We start from the raw sequence: 19,495 nt of genomic DNA, 5'->3' as shown, positions 1-19,495 counted from the left end.
CTCTGGATACCTCAACTACCAACTGGTATTCTCTCTTTTCTTTCTAAAATCCTCAAATACACCACCTATAATCAACTGTCTCTTTATTTCATCCAGAACATCCTTTGAGAACCTAACTAGTCTGGCTTCAAAGTGGCACACTCTACAGAAACCACCTTTGTGGCCATCACTGAGATGCTCCATGCCGCTAGATCAGCCAAGCTGTCATCAGTCCTCATCCTCCCCAGCCTTTCAGCAGGTGGTGTTTTCATACCACTGCTATGCGGATTACACTCAATTTATCCTCTACTTTCATCCTGAAACTTAATCCCAGCAAAAACTACTATTCATCCCTGGAGACATCCCCATGCATCCCCATGTCAGGATTTTGTGATCTACCTGGACAACTCTCAAATCTCACCATCTGTCACTGCACACAACCTTGGAGTAACTATGGACAGTCAACTGTCCTTCTTGTCTCACATTTCTAAATTGATATGATCAAGCTGGTTTTTCCTTTACAGCATCAGATGTATTTGTCTATTTCTATTTACAGTCACTCAGGTGGTTGTTTTTAGATGTAAAACATTGTTGCACCAGTCGAGCAGTGCTAGAGGATCCAACTGAGTGTGGTGCAGTGGTGTGATGAGTGCTTTAAGGTAGGTGGGTGCTGATCAATTTTTGGCTTTTAAATTGATCAGCACCCACCTACCTTAACCCTCTTGCCCTATATGGCCGAAAAACTGGCTTGCCCATCTTTGATCTATTCCTGTAAGGACGATAGACTGGCTTGGTTGTCTATGCCAAATCCCCGTAAGGCCGATATAGAGGATTTACAGTGTAAATGTTATCCCTGTAAGGCCGGTGTACTGGCATTACTCTGCTATGATTCCTTACTTATTTAATTATTATTTTTTTGACCCGGAAGGTTGATGACGTCACGACATGATTACGTTATTACACCGGCATTACAATGAAGCTGATCCAAGTGTGAATATTGGTGTAATAGTAGAAGTGAACTAAAAATGCCAAAGCGAAAAGCTAATCGTGTTCCAGCTAAAGTTACACCTACAGTGAACACAGGTACATCTAAAACAGTGGGAAAAAAAAAAAGAAAACATACACAGTCACACAGGCGAGAGCGAGGATTCTAGATAGTGACAGCAGTGAAAGTTCAGGCGATGTTGAAACCGAAACTGATAGAGACGCAAACTCTCCTGATTCAGACCCTGATCCGTCTTCATCTTCAGCATCAACCAGTGCGACTGACACTGCAGGGGTCTGGAGTCATAACCTGACCATTTCTGTGCATTCGTGAAAACACTACCTGCTGGTCTGGCCAGAAACTTGACTTTTGGCGCTAAAATGCATTTATTTATTTATTATTTATAAAGGCATTGACCACGCTGATGCTCATATGGTACTTCTAAATGAGTATAAGGATTTTAGTGAGCATTTTTTCGTCATTTCTCTAGTTAAGAATTGTGCTCTAAGTTTAGTAAAAACACTGAACTGCTTCATTTTCAAAGTAATATTACACAACTACATTATTATAAGTTGTTTCAAGGCCTAAAAATGTTAAAATTAAAATGTTGATTTTGGCCCAGGAACTCAGGGTTGGCGTGCTGTTTCTCTGGGGAATATAGGGTTATGGGACATAATACTGTGGGAACTTAGGGGTAAGAGGGTTAAAGCACTCATCACACCACTGCACCACACTCGGTCGGATCCTCTTGCACTGTTCGACTGGTCCCACCATTTCTCAGTGTACAAGAAAGGCATGCATCAAGGCCCTTCTCTGTTCTGGGGCATAGGTGGTGGAATAAACTTCCCTTAGATAGCTGAATAGCTGAGTCACTGGCTCTCTTCAAACAATGACCTCTTCAAGTACTGAAATTAGCACTTTGTTATAAAAAAATCCATCTTGTGTGTTTTTTCATACTATACTAACATCCCCAACAAGGTCTTTAGACTGATAGTACTCTTATTCCCTGACCTAGTGAACTTGTATGAGGATGTATTTATTGAGTGAAACTTCAACGAACTTCTGTAAGTCGGTTTGGATAAGGGTATCTGCCAAATGCCACAAATGGAAATGTTCTGCAGTAACTGAACATTAAATGTGATGAAGTGCAAAATCTTAAAAAGACTTAAAGTACAGTTTTTCAGAACCCTATGCATGTGTAAGAGTGAAAAGATGGGCAAATATACAGGCATTTCTGGGCATCAGAGGTAGGTACCAATGAAAGTACCAACGATCAAGTACTTATGTTATTGTACTTAAGTATATTTTTTACGTATCTGTACTTGAATTTATTTCTTTCATCTAATATTTTTTAAATTTACATTTACATGTATTTACATTTACTATCTTTTGCTGCATACATTTTGCATTTATCAAGGCAGATTGCATTGTTTCAGCTAGCTATTAGAATCCAACTAGTTTGTATTGTCAGAGTTACTATCATGCTAGTCAACATTATTAGGAGAGATTAAGACTAAAGCTGTTGTTAATTAACCTTAGCTAAATGTGGAAGCAGGGGCGTGGTTGAGCGCTGTTTTGTCAATGGAGGGGTGGAGCTGGAATGGAACAGTGTCATGTATGCACGTGTGTGTATATATGCATGCAAAGTAAAATAAAAGTGCTGGAAATGCCCAGGTGGAAATGCCCTACTCCAAGAACAGGCGGAGGACCAGCGGGTGCTCTGGAGCCTGGTCTGCCAAGTGTGGGACTGCAGGATGACCTGTAAGCATTCCTGGAACTTTTTGAGTGTGTCATGAAGTGTGGGGCTGGCCTGACTCAGAGTGGGTGGTCCACTTGCTGTCGCTCCTGTCGGGGGAAGCCCAGCTCGTGGCCCAACAGCAAGCTCAGCCGCCTGTTTGTGTTCGCCAAACAGCTCCGAGATATCTATCAAAGGTGGCTGCTGGCAGAGGCGTGTGGTGCCTAAGAATTTGTCAGCCTCATGGTGCTGGAGCTACCAGAGGGGATGGCAGAATGGGTCCAGTGCCACTGTCTGGCATCATTAGATGAGGTGGTCCAGCTGGCAGGGGACCACTTGGTAGCATATCCGTGAGCAGGTGAGTCCATCCTTTCTCCCTCCCTCTCTATTGCTCTCTCATGCTCATGCTTCCCTTCTTCCTCCCTGCCCTTCCCTCAACGCTGCACCATGAAAACGATGGCCATTTCCCCCAAAAATAGTTCCCCGAAGCCTGTGCTTTCCCTCCTCTTCCCCCTCTGTCTATCTCTTCTTCCCCTTTGGTTGGTGACTCCTTAGCCACTAGTGTGGCAATAAGGCCTGGGTAGGGGTGCTGCCATTGCAGGGAACCTGGCCATTTCCAGGTCCAATGCCACATGATGGAGGTGGGGCCATTGGTCCGGATCCCCAATGCGCTGCAAGCCACCCCCTGCTTAAGCTGTTAATGCATGGCTGGTGAAGGTGAGGTATGTGCACGGGGCTATTCATGAGTACATAATCACGAGTTCCATTGGTGCTCGTCACAATCCAATTCAGGTGACAAAAGCATATAATAGAGTCCACTGATTTTGGGGACAAATTAGCCAGTATTTTGGATATTGCTGAGGGGAATGTGTGTGGATTGATCCTTCAGCAGTGTAGCATGATGTGTGATGTACGCAGCATTGGCTGGAGAGGTGTTGCCTGGGCTGCCATTGTCAGCTCAGCATCAGGAAGACACGAATGGGTCCTGCAGCAGTGTACACCAATTGGGTTACACCAATTTGTGACCCTTCCTTTTCAGTTGCTCGGCGTTCCAGCAACATTCCAGCGACTCATGGACAGAATCCTCCATCCTCACGTGGCACATTCAGCATCTGAGGCCTATCCCCTTGGGATCAAGATCGCTGAGACGGGTGGGATTCAGCAAACCAAAGTAGAGTAAAATTGGACAAGTGGCGATACGATATCTGGGCTTCTCCCTGGGCCATGGGCAGGTGCGTCCCCAAATTGATAAGACAGCAGCGATTGCGGCCTGCCCGAGATCCAAGACCAGATGGCGGGATGCCTCCATGGCCTGAGTCGGGCAGAAGGGGTATGTGTTAGTGGAGGCATGGTTGAGCGCCGGAGAAGGTGAGTGGTAAGGATTACACATCTGTGTACAATTTGGCTAACAAGTGTACTGTGTTTCAGGGAGTGGCAGCAAGGATAAAGAGGGGAGAGATGAGAGCCTTGAGAGTGAGAACTGAGCAGCACAAAGCCATGTCAGTGCATGTGTGTATACTCTATACATGCATGAACAGTAAAATAAAAGCGTTGAAAAATGAAAGTAATAGTAATAGAGTTGTTCCAAGCTTGCCTCCCGTCTTCTCATTCCCAACCCAATCCAGGGGAAGTGTCATATCTTTCCCACACTCCGTTCCTTGGTTCCTTAGTAAAGTGATGTAGTAAATTACCATCAGTAACTAAAAACAGAGTGTTTTTGGTCCTTTTCATTTATGAATCTGTCTGGTATTATAAAATGAAATTAAAAGTTTATATGTTTCTAATTTAACTTTAGTGAAGAATTTGAACTGGTAGTTCAACTTTTAGCAAGTAAATAATCAGACATAAAAGCTGAACTAATTAGTAATTATTTTTTCTTAGACCATTATTTTTCATCACATATTTATATTTACCATTCAACAAAGATAGTTTCTATCATTCCCATCTAAAAAAAAAAAAATAGCATTCCTCACCAAGTACATAGCTGAGCCAGTCAGTGCTTTGTGACTTTTCATTTGAAGAAATGCTGTAGCAGGTTTCATCTACGATGTAGGATCAATGACAATAAAAATCTGATGATAATTTTGACGTTGTGGACTGCATTTGTTTACAGATCTTTAATGTTTTGCTGTAAGGATATAATAGTTTCCTTTTATTGTTCAAATGAACCAGATTCAAATGGCAAAACAGCAAAGCAAAAATCATTCTATGCTACCTCTTTTAAAACCACTTAATTGTTTTAGGCCAAAGTATTCCAATACATGCCGGGTGATCAGGAACAACCTTTAAGGCAAACAACAATAATTCCTCTTGTGGTAGAATAACAGACAGTTGCTGATTAAGATAACTATGCTGAGGAGGGACAGCAGACAACCAGTAATACTGCAGCAGGAAATTGTGCCTCTTCCTCCCCTATGTAACAGAAAGACATAAAAACAAATGATAGATACATATTTGGATTAACAATTGTTTACTAGAGAGTGCTGTTACTAGTTATTGGTGTTGTTCTGCACATGCATTTTCTAGAAAGCTCTACATAATCAGGAAAATAGAATATATTTACTTTCCTTCACTTTAAAAGGCTTACAAAAGTACAAAAAGTGCTCTCATTCAGATAGTTATGAATGCTGTGAGTCTCTCTACGGTGAGTTTTGACCCAAAAGTGAACAGAGCACTCTCATTCTACAGACTGATAAAAAGCAAAAGTGTCAGAGCAGATCAGGCAACCGGGTTCCCCAATACAAGATTTTTACTCTGCCTCCTGTCAAGACGGATGAACATTAAAGCAATTGCAGGTCTAACGAGTGCCACTGAAAGGCCTTTCTGCCTGCCTGGCCGCATAATGGGAGCCAGAGCTGAGTCGAACATGCTGTGGAGGGGGTACAGCATGACTGGATTTGTCATTTATGAAATTTAATTTGTCCAAGAATAAGCGAGAGTCAGAGGTCAGTCGGTTGGAGAGCCGACATGCTGACAGGTTGACCATTCACGGGGGGCTAATGAGAGCACGCGGCCAAGTGGACAGAACAAAGACAGACGGATTACACAGACTCATTTTGTTGACTGGAATCAATAACACCAGTCATTCGGACTCACATTTCCTCTAATGGTCAGCGCCAGCCTGGCAGAGGTCTCTATTCACTAAACATCACACACATGCTTTATCGACGCACGTCACACGCTCTACTTTCTTTCGCACACTGAAGCAGGCACCATCGATTTTGTGGCACGTTTCACTCGGCTTGCTGCATTGTCACCACCCGGGTTTGAGTAGAATTTTACATCTTTCACTGGGAGGCCATGATTTGTTTAGCAGGTTATCGTTCAGGGTGAGGCAGAACATTCATTCACAAATGGAATTTAGACAGAGAGATATATTAAATAAACAGACACATTTAAATCCACAGCTTTGTAGTATATTATGTTTGAATTCAAATCCTGCAACGTGAAATAATTCATAAAAAAAGACTGTCGCCATGAGTACACACATTAACACACATTCCAGTGGTATGCTTCTGATATTGTTTGGTGCTGATGAGCTCTGGGCAAATGTTTTAGTGAGGAAGTGTATCAGGACCGAGAGGAAGCCGTCGCCAGTATCCACCCTCTATCTAGTACAAAAGGGAAGGGGAAAAAGAAATACTAAAGTAAACAGAGCCTCAGCCATAAAGCGACGCCTTAAGCTGACACAATGTAGAGAGAATGTACTTTTTCTCCCTTGTTTGCTGATGGATTGTTATTTTATTTGATGACATCATATTGTATTTGTCTGCTTAACTCTCCAAGCCTGATAGAAATGTGCTGTTGTTGTTTTTTTTTTAAAGAATAATAACTAGATACAGCTAAAACTATTTGGGCATTTGGGCTCTGTGAGTTGGAATTGTACAATCCAGCTCACATCACAGCAGGGTGGGCTCCAACCATGTGAGGAGAGTGTGTCAGAAGAAGAAAAAAATGTTTATCAGTTCCATTTGTCTGGCAAATTTCTTTCCCCTCCAATTTTATGTGAAAAGCTGCACAGTAAAAAAAATCAAGTATGTAAAAAGACCAGCAAGTACACATGAAAAAGAGCTCACCAGACCAAGCATCACATTTTGACATAAAATCAATCATGAAATTAGTCATGCAGTCAAAGGCTGAAAATTTTTAACATACTTCAATTTCTAGGTATATCATTTACAGTATTTTTGTACTGTATAAAATTGAATGTATTGGTAACATTTTGTATACTTAGTACCATTAAAAATAATGGTTTCTGCCCATATGACTTTAAGATGACTTTGCTCATATCTGTAAACTGTTGTTGATTGCAGTGAGAATATCAGTTTCTCACTGCAATCAACAATCAAAACAAAAAGTTTTACAGCTTACTTGACCTTCCAAAGTTTTGATCAGAACTTAGTTTAAGTCTTACAAATTATATGGTTTAGGGTATAGATGGTAACTATACTGTGCAGTATAGAAACTTCCATGAAGCATGCCACTGAAGATCTTTAGTAAAAATCAAATGAATAGCTAAAGAATATAGATAAGAAAATATTACTCAGAATGGAATATTATGCCTATGTTGGCCTATGTAGCTGTTTCTCCTCTGTTGTGATGCTAAGATCATTACAACTGCCAAGCTATAACTGTTAATCTTAGATAGACGCAGGGTGTTATACCATAGTACTGATGAATGCTTGATCCTGATTAGTGAGAAGTTGATTAATTTTCTATAATAGCATGACTCTGACAGCTGCAAGGTTTATATTAATGTGCTTGTTCTAATACATTACAGCTTCTATAGTAACAACTTACATGTATATCATGTTATCTGATATGATATGAAATATCATGAGATGTATATCATATGCTCCACAGAAATGGATTTTAAAAAGTTTTCTGTGAGGAAACATTTCTTTAGCAAGCTGGATTTTTGGTCTTATTACCTTTTAACATACTTTTCAAAATTGAGGCTGTTAGCACATGAATAACATGTAATAAGTTGCTTTGCATGTGTTCCACAAGTTTAAATGTAACTATAATTGAATGTATCATTCTTTAATGCAGAAAACGTAATCTTTCGTAAATTGTTGTGGTATAAGAACATGCTATTTGGGACATGCTATTATTGGAAAATAATCAACTTCAAGGTGGTAACAGTGCCTCAATTTCACATCAGGCCGCATCACACTACCTTGTCTTTATATTTTTCCTATAACAGTATGCCCCTGTTTTATTACTTAGACAACAACTGCAAGGCACTTGGAATTACTAGAGTCTTCTTCTTTCATTGTTCCTACAGAAGCTTTTGGAATGCATATACCTTTGTCAAAGAATAGGGGTGATGGCCTGGCTGTTTGGGAAAACATGCAAAATGCTGCAAAGACTCAGCAAACTGAGCTCACGATTGAATGCCAGATCCTGGAGCTGTGACGTACCAACATGACCTACAGTGTCACCATGCTGGCCACTTTCTGAAGAGTCTGCACTTCCCTTTTCCAGTTTTATTCTCACCAGCACTACATCTATTTTTTAAAATCTAATTAGGAATTGAAATCTTTATCATTTATTGTTGAACAATTCTTTATTGTTGAGCAATGGAAGCAGCACTTTGAGGTGTCCAATATGGGGGCATATATTGCTATTTGAATAAATTAATGAATAATCTACCCAGTCCTGTCCCTACATGTATTTTCATGCAATCTCTCTCTTATCTTCCATTTCAGTAATAGTACTATTGCTTCTGAATTACAAGCGGTCACACTAATGTTTAACAAAACTTTGCAAAATGGAGCAGTAGCTGCAAATATCCAAGAACAACTACTATGTAAGTGGACTGTGGTGCCCTAAACATTCTTCTCTTAGTTCTCAGATAGGGTCAGCCACAATGTAAGTTACTTTTGCCTGCCAATTAGCTTTTTGTATCTCTGGCATAGCTGTCCCCTGGTTCACTTTCTATGGGGTTGCATAGATTAATTGTCTAATACAGTCATGCTTTCATTGTTAACATTGTAACCTAAAAAAAAGCATTGAAACTGGACATTTTTAGCCTGTGAATGGTTGTTAAAGTTCTGTTTTGAAGCATCCTATGTGACAAATAAAACAGCCTAAAAGTAGTCCTGAAACAGGTGCTGCTTTATCTGTGGAAGAAATGAATAGTTGTGGATAGTGGCCAATATATGAACTCTCAATATCTCTAATCAAAATGACTGCAGCTCTGTTAATGTTAGTTCCACTTCAGTCGCCATTTTATTAAATTTAAATTTTTTATTTTATCCTTTATTCAACCAGGAAGATCAGATTGAGATATCACAATCTCTTCTTCCAGGAAAACCTGGTTAAGATGGCAGCACATAGAGTTTAACACAGGGATAACCACAAGAAACAATACTCCTAGAAAACAATTAATAAGAGTAAAATCAAGAAAAGCACTAACAAGACTACAAAAGGCATTTAAAAGTACTCAGAGGGGGCAATACCTCTAGTTTAACTACATTTAGCCGATCATTCCAGGCACAGGGAGCATGAAAAAAAGCATGTTTGCCAAATTCTGAATATACCATTGGAACTTTTAACCTAATGTGTGATAGAGATCTAGTACAACAAGTATTTGTATAAAAAATTAAGAGATTAGAAATATAAGAGGGCAATTTACGCAGAAGTGCCTTAGCAATGAACATATACATATGCAATTTCCTCCTATGATGCAAAGATGTCCATGCCAATGATACACATAGTATACAGTGAAATAAAACAATGTCACAAAGCATATAGTATACAGTGAAACAAAGTGTAACGCTGCATGATAGACAGAGTCCAGTTTCCTTAATAGAGATGAAGCCGCATGCATATAAACAAGGACACCATAATCAATTATAGATTAAAAAAAAAGTACTCAACACTATTACCAATGTGTACATTAAAAGCTAGTTTTTTGTCCGACCATATACCTAAGTATTTCTAAGAGCTAACTCTTTCAATGGTTGTTCCATCTAAAGTTGAAATTACCACATCCGTTACCATAGAATGAGTACGACTAAAAATCATATATTTTGTCTTTTTTGAATTTAAAATCAGTAGAGCTTGATTTAATAGATGCTGCTGCAGTATAAATGATTGCATCATCAGCATACAGATGTATATTAGCGGAATCCACGCCGAAGTCTAAATCACTGATAAAAATAGAAAAAAGGGGAGCTAAAATGGATCCTTGAGCAACTCCTTTTTTTACTTGATGGAAAGGTGAACTATACTTTTCTAAACATGCCATACTCCCATCTTTAACAACCTGTGTCCAATATCAAACAATGGATGAGTTCCAGCTTTCTTAAGCTCAACACGGCTATAACAGATGTCTTGTAAATGGGTTCTAAAAGCACTGTATCGAGGATTGTTGCATCATATGATACATATCGATGGAACGCTAGTCAACCTTTGATTATTTTATAACCTGGGTGTCATTTGTGACTTGTCACTTACTTTTGAAAGTGAAAGTGCTGTGGCCAGGACTGCGTTGCTATATGTGAAACATTACACACCTTTGACCTTTGCTTAGTCTGAAAGATACAAAACCAATCAGTATTTTGTCTTTTAGTCTGAATAATACAAACATCTACTAATCATATTTAAATGACATCAAGGTCCCGGCTCAAAGTATGTGGCTGTGATTCTGTGTCTATATAGCATTAAGGTCATGCTAAATCTCATTTCCTTGTGTTTCCACAGAAAAGCATCTCAGAACACACAACACATCAAACCTTGAGGTGGATAGGCCACAAAAGCAGAAGACCACATTAGGTTCAAGAATCTAAGGCTATCATGGGCACAGACTCACAGAAAATGGACTGTTAAAGGCTGGAAAAAGACCAGGTGATTTTTTTTCTAATCTTCAACTGTCCAGTTTCAGTGAGTTAACAGTGAATAGTCAGTTATCGAAGTTGATGTGTTGGAAGCAGTAAAAATTTGCAAGTGTAAGGATCTGAGTGACATTGACAAGAGCCAAATTTAAGCTATGAGATACTAAATCAAAGTCATGAATTAAATCAATAAAAAAAATGCCAGTGTTTTTGTACATTTGATTTGCTCCTTTATAATGAAAACATGCTAATGGTTAAAAGGATAGTCTGACCAAAGACTCATCTACTCAGCTGTCCTCACTGCAGGGTCTTGTGATCCGAGATGGTACAATTTCCAAACCAGGCAGTGATGCGGCTGCTCAGGATGGTCTCGATAATCCATCTGTAGAATGCGATGAGGAAGGGAGGTGGGATTTTTTCAGCCTTCACAGAAAGTAGAGGCACTGCTTGGCTTTCTTGTTTATGGAGCTGGTGTTGAGGGACTAGGTGAGGTTCTTATGCCAGGTGAAAACCAAAGAATTTGGTGCTCTTGATGATCTCCATGGAAGAGTCGTCGATGTTCAGCAGAGAGTGGTCACTCCATGCTCACCTGAAGTTAACAACTATCTCTTTTGTTTTGCCAGTCTGTTAGCCACTGTACCTCCTCTCTGTATGCGTCATTGGCGAACTTGATGATGTGATTTGAGCTGTGCATTGCTGCACAGTCGTGAATCAGCAGGGTAAACAGTTCGTGTCTCCTAGTCAGGAAGAATGCTGAACTTAAGTCCAAGAACTGAAATTGAGATGATACACTAAGTGCAGGGGGTCCAGTGTGGGTTCAACAGGGTCTCAAAGTGCCTCATGATGAGCCTCTTGAAGCACTTCATGATGATGAGTGTGAGTGCAAAGAGATGGTAGTCGTTGAGGCAGGACACTGAAGACTTCTTCATCATGGGGACAATGGTGGTGGCCTTGAAGCACATTGGAATGACAGCAATGCTCATATGTGAGAACATCCACTAGCTGGTCTGCACATCCTCTGAGCGCTCTGGTTCAGCAGTTTTCCATGGGTTGACTCTGCGAAGAGTTTTCCTCACATCAGCCGTGGTTAGACACAGTACCTAGTCGTTGGAAGGAGGGGGGGTCTTCCTCACTGCCACTAGTCAAAGACACTCTTGACTAATCCCACCTGCTCCTGCAGAAAGTTCCCACATAAAAGTTTGACTAATCCCTCCAGCTCAAACAGTTATCATTTTAACAAATTGTTCATTTAAACTACAGTGACCTTAACCATTGGGGCCAGTCCATGGATTTGTGAGACCCTAGGTGAAATCATGATCAAGGGCCCCTGAACACACAAACATACATTTAACCGGTTCATAGTACAACATGACTGAATTATTTCTTTTATTAGAGTAAGCACATAAAATAGTATAATAGATTTAGTAAAGCAATAACATACAAAAAAGTAAAAAAAAATGACCCCTTAAATAGACTAAATGTTATGGAATGAGTTGGGTGTACCTGTACCTCTTCTACAGATAAGCCCATGTGTTCTTTTCACTATAAATCAATTCAAATCAAATCTTTCACTATAAATCTAATTATATCAAGTAGACAGGTTAGTTATGAAGTTTGGCTGCTCTTGGCATGTAGAGAAAACTGAAGCGTGTCTGTTATGAGAATTTTCATAACATTATTCAAAAACCAGTTAGGACTATTGCAGAGACTGCAGTCTTTTATATCTGCATGGTGTGAGAATTCGACAGGCCTGACTTTTTTTTCTTTTATGCTTTTACTAACTAAGAGATTGGCACTTCTTATCAAAGGGTGAGACTTCCTATAAAATGTTGGGCATTATGTACTTTCCCATTCATATTTCAAGCAGTGGCCTATCTCAAGTACTGTCTTTTCATGACCCATATATGCACACTTGCTCATCTAAGCTACACACATATTGGACAGGCAAACAGCACAGTTGGAGGTCCTGACCAGATTATTAGTCAGGAACAAGACAGTTTCCTTGGAATCAGTGCCCATTTCCTATTTGACAGTGCAAAGAATGAGCCTTTCCTTACTCTGGCCATTTCCCTCCCATATCCTGAGTCCACCCTTTCCACACAAGTTTGTTACCAACTTAACTGTTTAAACACCCAAAAGGAAGTCACAAGGAAACAGCAGCCTAGTCCTAGGGGCCCAGCTGTCTCTGTCTACTTCTGTATTCTGTCTAGTCATCGCTTTTGAAACTTTTCAGACAATTAATGGCTACCCAGGGATTTTAGGATGCCAGTTTCTGCTTTTGTAGTCTATGTAAGGATATGTAAAGAGCTACATGTAGGACTAATCATGTAACATGGTGATGTCTGTGGTATGTGCGCATGCCACAAAAGTTATACTTTTATTATGTACATAGAACAAACAGGTGATGAAATAACACACCTTGTTGGGGTGTGTAAAGTAAATTGTAATGAAATCTAAGATAAAAAATAAATAAATTCCTTTTTCAGATTTCTTCTCTAGCTATTCAACATCAATATGTTTTGGTTAGGACTAATCAGCTGCATGTATTATACATTATGCAAGAGTCTGTGAAGGTTTCAGACAAATAATTTCCTGAAATCTGCTATTTTAAATCTTTGACAACTAAACAGAAAAAAAAGCCTTCATGAATTAAGTAGAGACAAAGAGCTATACTAAACAAAAATGTACTGTGATTAAATTTTCTTCCCATTATACAAATACTGGCACAAACACAGCAACATACAAAAACAGATGAGTCGAGTTGGCTAAGTGAGGCATTCTGGGATAGGAGCTTTTGGAGTGTGTCCCACACCCTGGTCAGCTCAGTCCGTTTATAAAGTGAAAAGTTTAATGAAGTAGTGAAGCGAGGGAACACTGGGGACAGTTCTTTGCACACAGATGGCCCTTTGTAACTCCTGACACCTGCCAGCTGCCTGGCCTTCAGAATGATGGCGTTGGGGGGCATGAACACCCTCTCTTCTAAGCTGCCTACAGTGGCTGGGGTTGACCTCTTGACCCACTGTGTCAGACGGGGCCAACGAATGTTTTCTCTCTTCCCAATGGGTCTCTAACTCTTGTCTGTGGTCCCTTACAATTGCTGCAGTGATCTGGGACTCTGCCACTCTGCCACTTTTGGTCAAGCTGTCTAATTCTGGTGAAGATTAGATGGCCAGAGTCCCTGTGTTCACCATGAACTTGTTTAAGCTGGTTCAAATAAAAATATACAGGATTTATTGTTTGTTTATTGTTCATAGCTCAATTACATGTTTTTATATGCTAGACATTATTTTACATTTTTGTTGCACTGGGAGTCAACTTCTGCCATGTGTTTATGTTCAATAAATGAAATTACCCTTAACAAAACAGTTGGAATATGAAGGAGAAAATTACTTTTGCAAGTAAAAAGCTGATTGATCTTATAGAATGTGATATAAAATATACTGGTTAAAAGTATTAAAAAAAAAAGCAACCCCCTAAAAATTCCACAAAATTCAACAAACAGATAATATAAAAGACGTTTTAAATACCTTTGCCCTCTGAGTATCTCAAAATGCAGCTTTTCAGAAGGGGACAACTCATTTGGCTTAATCATTATAAAACACCTCAACATGTACAAATAATGGCAAATTATAGAAAAATTGCTGATTTTTCTGATTAATCTGATTCTATTAACTGCATAATTATACAACAGTTAGTCTGGCCCACTAATTAGACTGGACAAAAAGCCTTCCAAGAGTGCTGATATTTAGTACAACAGCACTGGTACATTTCACTGTTTGTACACTTTACTACATGTTGTAGTACTACTTTCATATTACTACACTAACTACAGGCTGTCAGTTAATCTGTGTGTTGCAACACACAAAACTCTATCCAGCTGTGGCATTTCTGGAAACTGTTTTTCTATTCTAAAAATTTTAACATTTTCATTATCAGAGCAAAAATGAACAAAATATTTGGCGATATTGTGTTTTATTTTGTTTATAAAACAACTGTTGTATAAAAGCAGTATCACACTCACAATCCTGCTGATGTACAACAATTTTTTTGTCCTTGACAATGGCAATAAGTCTTGAACCTTCAATATCAGCATGGTTGTGATTATCTGTGGCATTGTGCCTATGGCCAAATCAAAGCTGATATTTAGTACAACTGCCCTCTTGATTGTGCGATATTACTTAAATATCACTGGTAAGAAGCTGTAATTTACCATGTACTATAAATGACAAAATGTAGGTAGAGGTTATGAGAATGCAGAGGTCCATTATTAACACAGGTCTCGTAAGACATTAACAAGAATTGACATTCTTTCATCCCTGTAATGCACTTCAAGAGCCCGATAATCTGATAATAAGATGAACCATAGTAAATAATCAGAGCAGAGAAAAGAGCATCCTATGTCCCCTAGACCTGGATCGCTGATTTAGAAAGCTGAGTGACTGTAACGCAATGGATGTGACAATTTTTTCATTTTCCCAAGGCCTACAGATTAAAATGTGTGATGATGACTATATCCCTTGCCTGACAGCTATTCCTAAGAGTTTCTTGTGATTTTCAAAATGTTGTTAAAAATTTACTTCTATAAATGTGGTATAGCACATCAAAAGTGTGGTACGGTCTGAAAGCCAGGCCATAATTTATCAAGACTTTGTCTGACGAGTATAAGCTATGTCTGCCAGCTGTGATTGAGGAAGATGGATTACTCTTTTCTTAGAAAATTGGATAATTGGAGGTTTAAAATGACTGCTTTGCCAAGTGCTGAGCCCAGAGTGTCTGGTTTGGGGGAAACTTTGTTCAATAAAGCAAGATTATACAAAGCTATTATAAGGAAATGACCATGTAGATAGATAGTAGTGCTGGACAAATAAATAGAATTGAAAATAAATAAATAAAGCTTATTATTAGGCATACATCAGGTGTGTCAGACTCTAGTCCTGATGTGCCACATAACTGCAGAGTTTAGCTTTCTCCCTTTCTTAAACATCCAGGGCAAAATCACCTGCTTTCAGTTTGCCAGTTCAGGCTGTATAGCATTAATAAGCCCATACAATAGGTTACTGCCAGGTTAATGGTCCTTGTTAAAACCTTTTAAGAATATGTAACTTTATAGTAAAATTTGCTTCACTTCAGATATGGTTGTTCATTACATGTTCATACATAGTTTTAACTTCCAAATGTTTTCTTTCTTTGTTTTTGTGACTGACACTTTACATTGAACTTACTTTAACATTACATTAACATTTTGAGCACTGTCTACTTAAACTACCTTGCATGTTTAAGTTGTTTTGAGTTGACAACACTTTAAATTTACTCCCATAGGCTGCCAAAAAGAATGTTCTATTAAAATTTAACAACTAAAAAAAAAAGCTCTTGGATGGATGGATAGATGGATGGATGGATATTTATTTATTTACTTTCTTTCCTATGATTATTATTATTATGTTCCAGACCCTTGAACATTTAGGCATATACTGTATGGTTTTAGTGTTTTTAAGTCTGGTTACCACCAACATGACTACATGGCTACATACTCAACATGATCTTTGCAAGAAGATAGTCAAGGCAAGTTCAAAAAGTAAAGTAAAATTTTCCACGTCATTTTGGTGAACTATATTTATAGTTTCTTAAAGTTGAGGTTTCGTATATGTTATAAGCAAAAAATAAGCATTATTTTCTGCCAGAATTCAGCCACAAAATCATCAAACAGGTTGTCCCAGGCTGCCACACATATTTTACATATGTGAATCATATAATCATTCTTTAATCTTCAGAAATAGCTTTATCCTAGTCAGGGTTGTGGTGGAACCTATCCCAGGTGTGAGGTGAGAACACACTCTGAACAGGACAGCAGTCCATTGCTGGGCCAATCCACCTAAAGGCACCTTATTGTGAGGTGAGAGGAAACCAAAAAAACCTAGAGGAAACCCACACGGACACGGGGATAACATGCACAGAATCTCAGCACAGACAGTAACATGAGCTTAGAATCGACACCAGAACCCTGGAGCTGTGAGGCAGCAACATTAACCCAGTGTCAACTTATGACTTTTATGTGTTCAATGTAATCAACAAAACATGCAGCAGGCTTTGACTAATGATGTCAACTCCACAGTCTCAGTAAGATCACTGAAGATGTGAGAACCAATAGTCAAGAACTGAAACGTTCTTTTACATTTTTAGTAACAGAATTTTTAAGTCAAATGTTTACTTCATTATCCTTTAGCAAATAAAATACAATATCTCACAGGTCCTGAGCCATCTAAGATGAAAGGTCTGTGCATTTCCATCTCTGCATTAAATGTGATTCAATTAACGGTTTTAAACCCCACAAAAACATTCACTTTCTTTTTCAGGAGACACTGCAGGATACCTTTCTATGCTTTTCAGACCATTGTCTTGCTGAAAAACTGACTGAAACAGATTCCAATAATTTTATTACTGTCCTGCTTTGAATGATTCTTAAGATTCTTTCTTGATTCTATTCACCATCTCACTGAGGAACCTCAGTGTCAATTGATTTAATCCTGCACACAAGCAGAGACCACTCAATCAATCAGGCAACGTGTTAATGTAATAAATTAAATGGCATTTGAATTAATTTGAATAAATTAAGGGTTACCAAAATAGATGGCTCTGAATACCTATGCTATTCTGATGGGGTTTTTTTTGTTTTTTTTTTTTTGCTTCTTATACAGATTTAAATAATTAACATATTTAAATTTAAGGACATTAAATTAAAGGGTGTTCAGAGAACCCTGACTTGAGAAACTGAATAGTTTCTGAATAATGAATCCATCCATCCATTTTCCATACCGCTTATTCTACACGGGGCACATGGACTCGAGTGTACGAGGTGGGGGACATCCTGGACGGGGTGCCAACCAATTAGAGATGCCAATCAACCTACAACACATGTCTTTGGACTGGGGAAGGAAACCAGAGTACCCAGAGATAACCCCCAAAGCACATGGAAAATATGCACTCTGCACACACAGGGCAGAGGCAGGAATCTAACCTACGTATGAGGCAAACGTGCTAACCCCTAAACCACTGTGCCACCCACTGAATAGCGAATTAATAATGAATTGTTACTTTCCTTAACAGAAGAAGCTCTCACACATCTTTACTGGGGAATACGGATAATAGCACTCACACTTTTTGCTCTTAGCACTGTATTCTTTTATGAAATGTCTGGTTGCACTTGGGCTCAGGTTGAACATGATGATAGTTTGCCACATCACACTTTGACACAGAAAGGACCAACAGGTGGATTCTGAGATATTTTATAGCTGCTGACAATTTTTGTCAGGCGCTCTTCCTTTTGTCAAGAAAGATATGTCTGAGTGTGTAAATAATGGCTGCTTGAATTACGTCCACGGCGCCACGTAAAGGTTGAGGAATGAGGTTCCACAGCTGTCCTGCATTAGGAATGGAGGTAGTAGGGGGCAAGCCTGGTAAAATCAAACGCTTCATTTTGAAAATGTACAAGTGCTGCACGAAACTCCATATCAGAAAACAAACAGAAAAAGATTTAGAATGCAGAAGATAAATAATTAACCACCCTCTAAGGAGCTTGTCACCTGTGACCTAGAGGAATAAAAAAATATATTAATGATCCAAATAATGAGCTTCCTAAACAGATCCTTAAGTTTAAAATCTTCAGAAAATGTGACCTTAGTGACTAATGGAAGTACTGTTGCTCTGCATAAATGGGCAGCTTTCACTATGATTCTACTGCATTGCAGCATGTTTCCAAAGACAGCTGGCTGGCTACATCCCTTCCTGCACATCCCATCAACTTCTCACTGCGGGCCAGAGTAAATGAGTTCTCCCAGAGGTCAAAGGTAGTGCACCTCTTCCCAGGAGTCCACCCAGCGTGAACAACACTGCATTAAAACAGGAAGCCAGGGCATTGTCCATATGTTGTCTTCACTCACAAATGTGCTGTTTGTTTCTGATGGCAAATCCAGGAATATCTAAAAAAAATGTCAGACAGCCATAATATGATAATTGGCTCCTCGGTATTATTAGGCTCTACCCATTTTGTTTCATCAGGAAAGCCACCAAAAGCCCCCCAAAAACATGGTTGGTGGCTTGTGCTATTAGTCATGTTGGAATGAGAATATGCAGGTGACAGTGCAGCTGCAGAGCTTGAATACTCACACTTAATCAAACCTGTGTAGATCCATACAACAATTGCATCCAGCACTGTGCTTTGGCCAGTGCCTGCAGACTAGCACATTCTGGGTCAATGCTGGCTATAATAGAAAGGTGTTACAACACACAGTGCATCGCAGCTTGCTGCATATAGGGCTGCGTAGATGCAGACCAGTCAGAGTGCCCATGCAGACCCCTGTACACAGCCTGGTCTGATGAATCACATGTGCGTCACTTATCTGGGGAAGAGATGGCAGCAGGATACACTATGGGAATAAGACAAGCTGGTGGAGGAAGTGTGATGCTCTGGGCAATGACCTGCTGGGAAACCTTGGGTCCTGGCATTCATTTGATCACCAACCTAAACATTGCTGCAGACCAAGTACACCCCTTCATGGCAACAGTATTCCCTAATGGCAGCAGTCTCTTTCAGCAGGATAATGCGCCCTGCCACAAAAATCGTTCAGGAATGGTTTAAGGAACATGGCAAAGAGTTCAAGTTGTTGACTTGGCCTCCAAACTCCCCAGATCTCAGTCTGATCGAGCATCTGTGGGATGTGCTGGACAAAATGAGTCCGATCCATGGAGTCCCCATCTTGCAACTTACAGGATCTGCTGCCGCCATTTGGCGGCACAAGGGGGACCTACAGAATATTAGGCATGTTATGTCTGATTGGTGTACTGCTCACCAGTAGCTATATCCCTTATGAAATGTTCGGTAGTCTTCATGAAAAACAGATCCTCTCACTACTACAAATAGGCCATGGTGTATTTAGCTAGGACCTTGATGGAGAGAAG

The sequence above is a fragment of the Ictalurus furcatus genome, chromosome 3 (genome assembly GCF_023375685.1).
Source record: "Ictalurus furcatus strain D&B chromosome 3, Billie_1.0, whole genome shotgun sequence".
In the NCBI taxonomy this organism is placed as follows: domain Eukaryota; kingdom Metazoa; phylum Chordata; class Actinopteri; order Siluriformes; family Ictaluridae; genus Ictalurus; species Ictalurus furcatus.
This window is presented reverse-complemented; position numbering follows the sequence as displayed.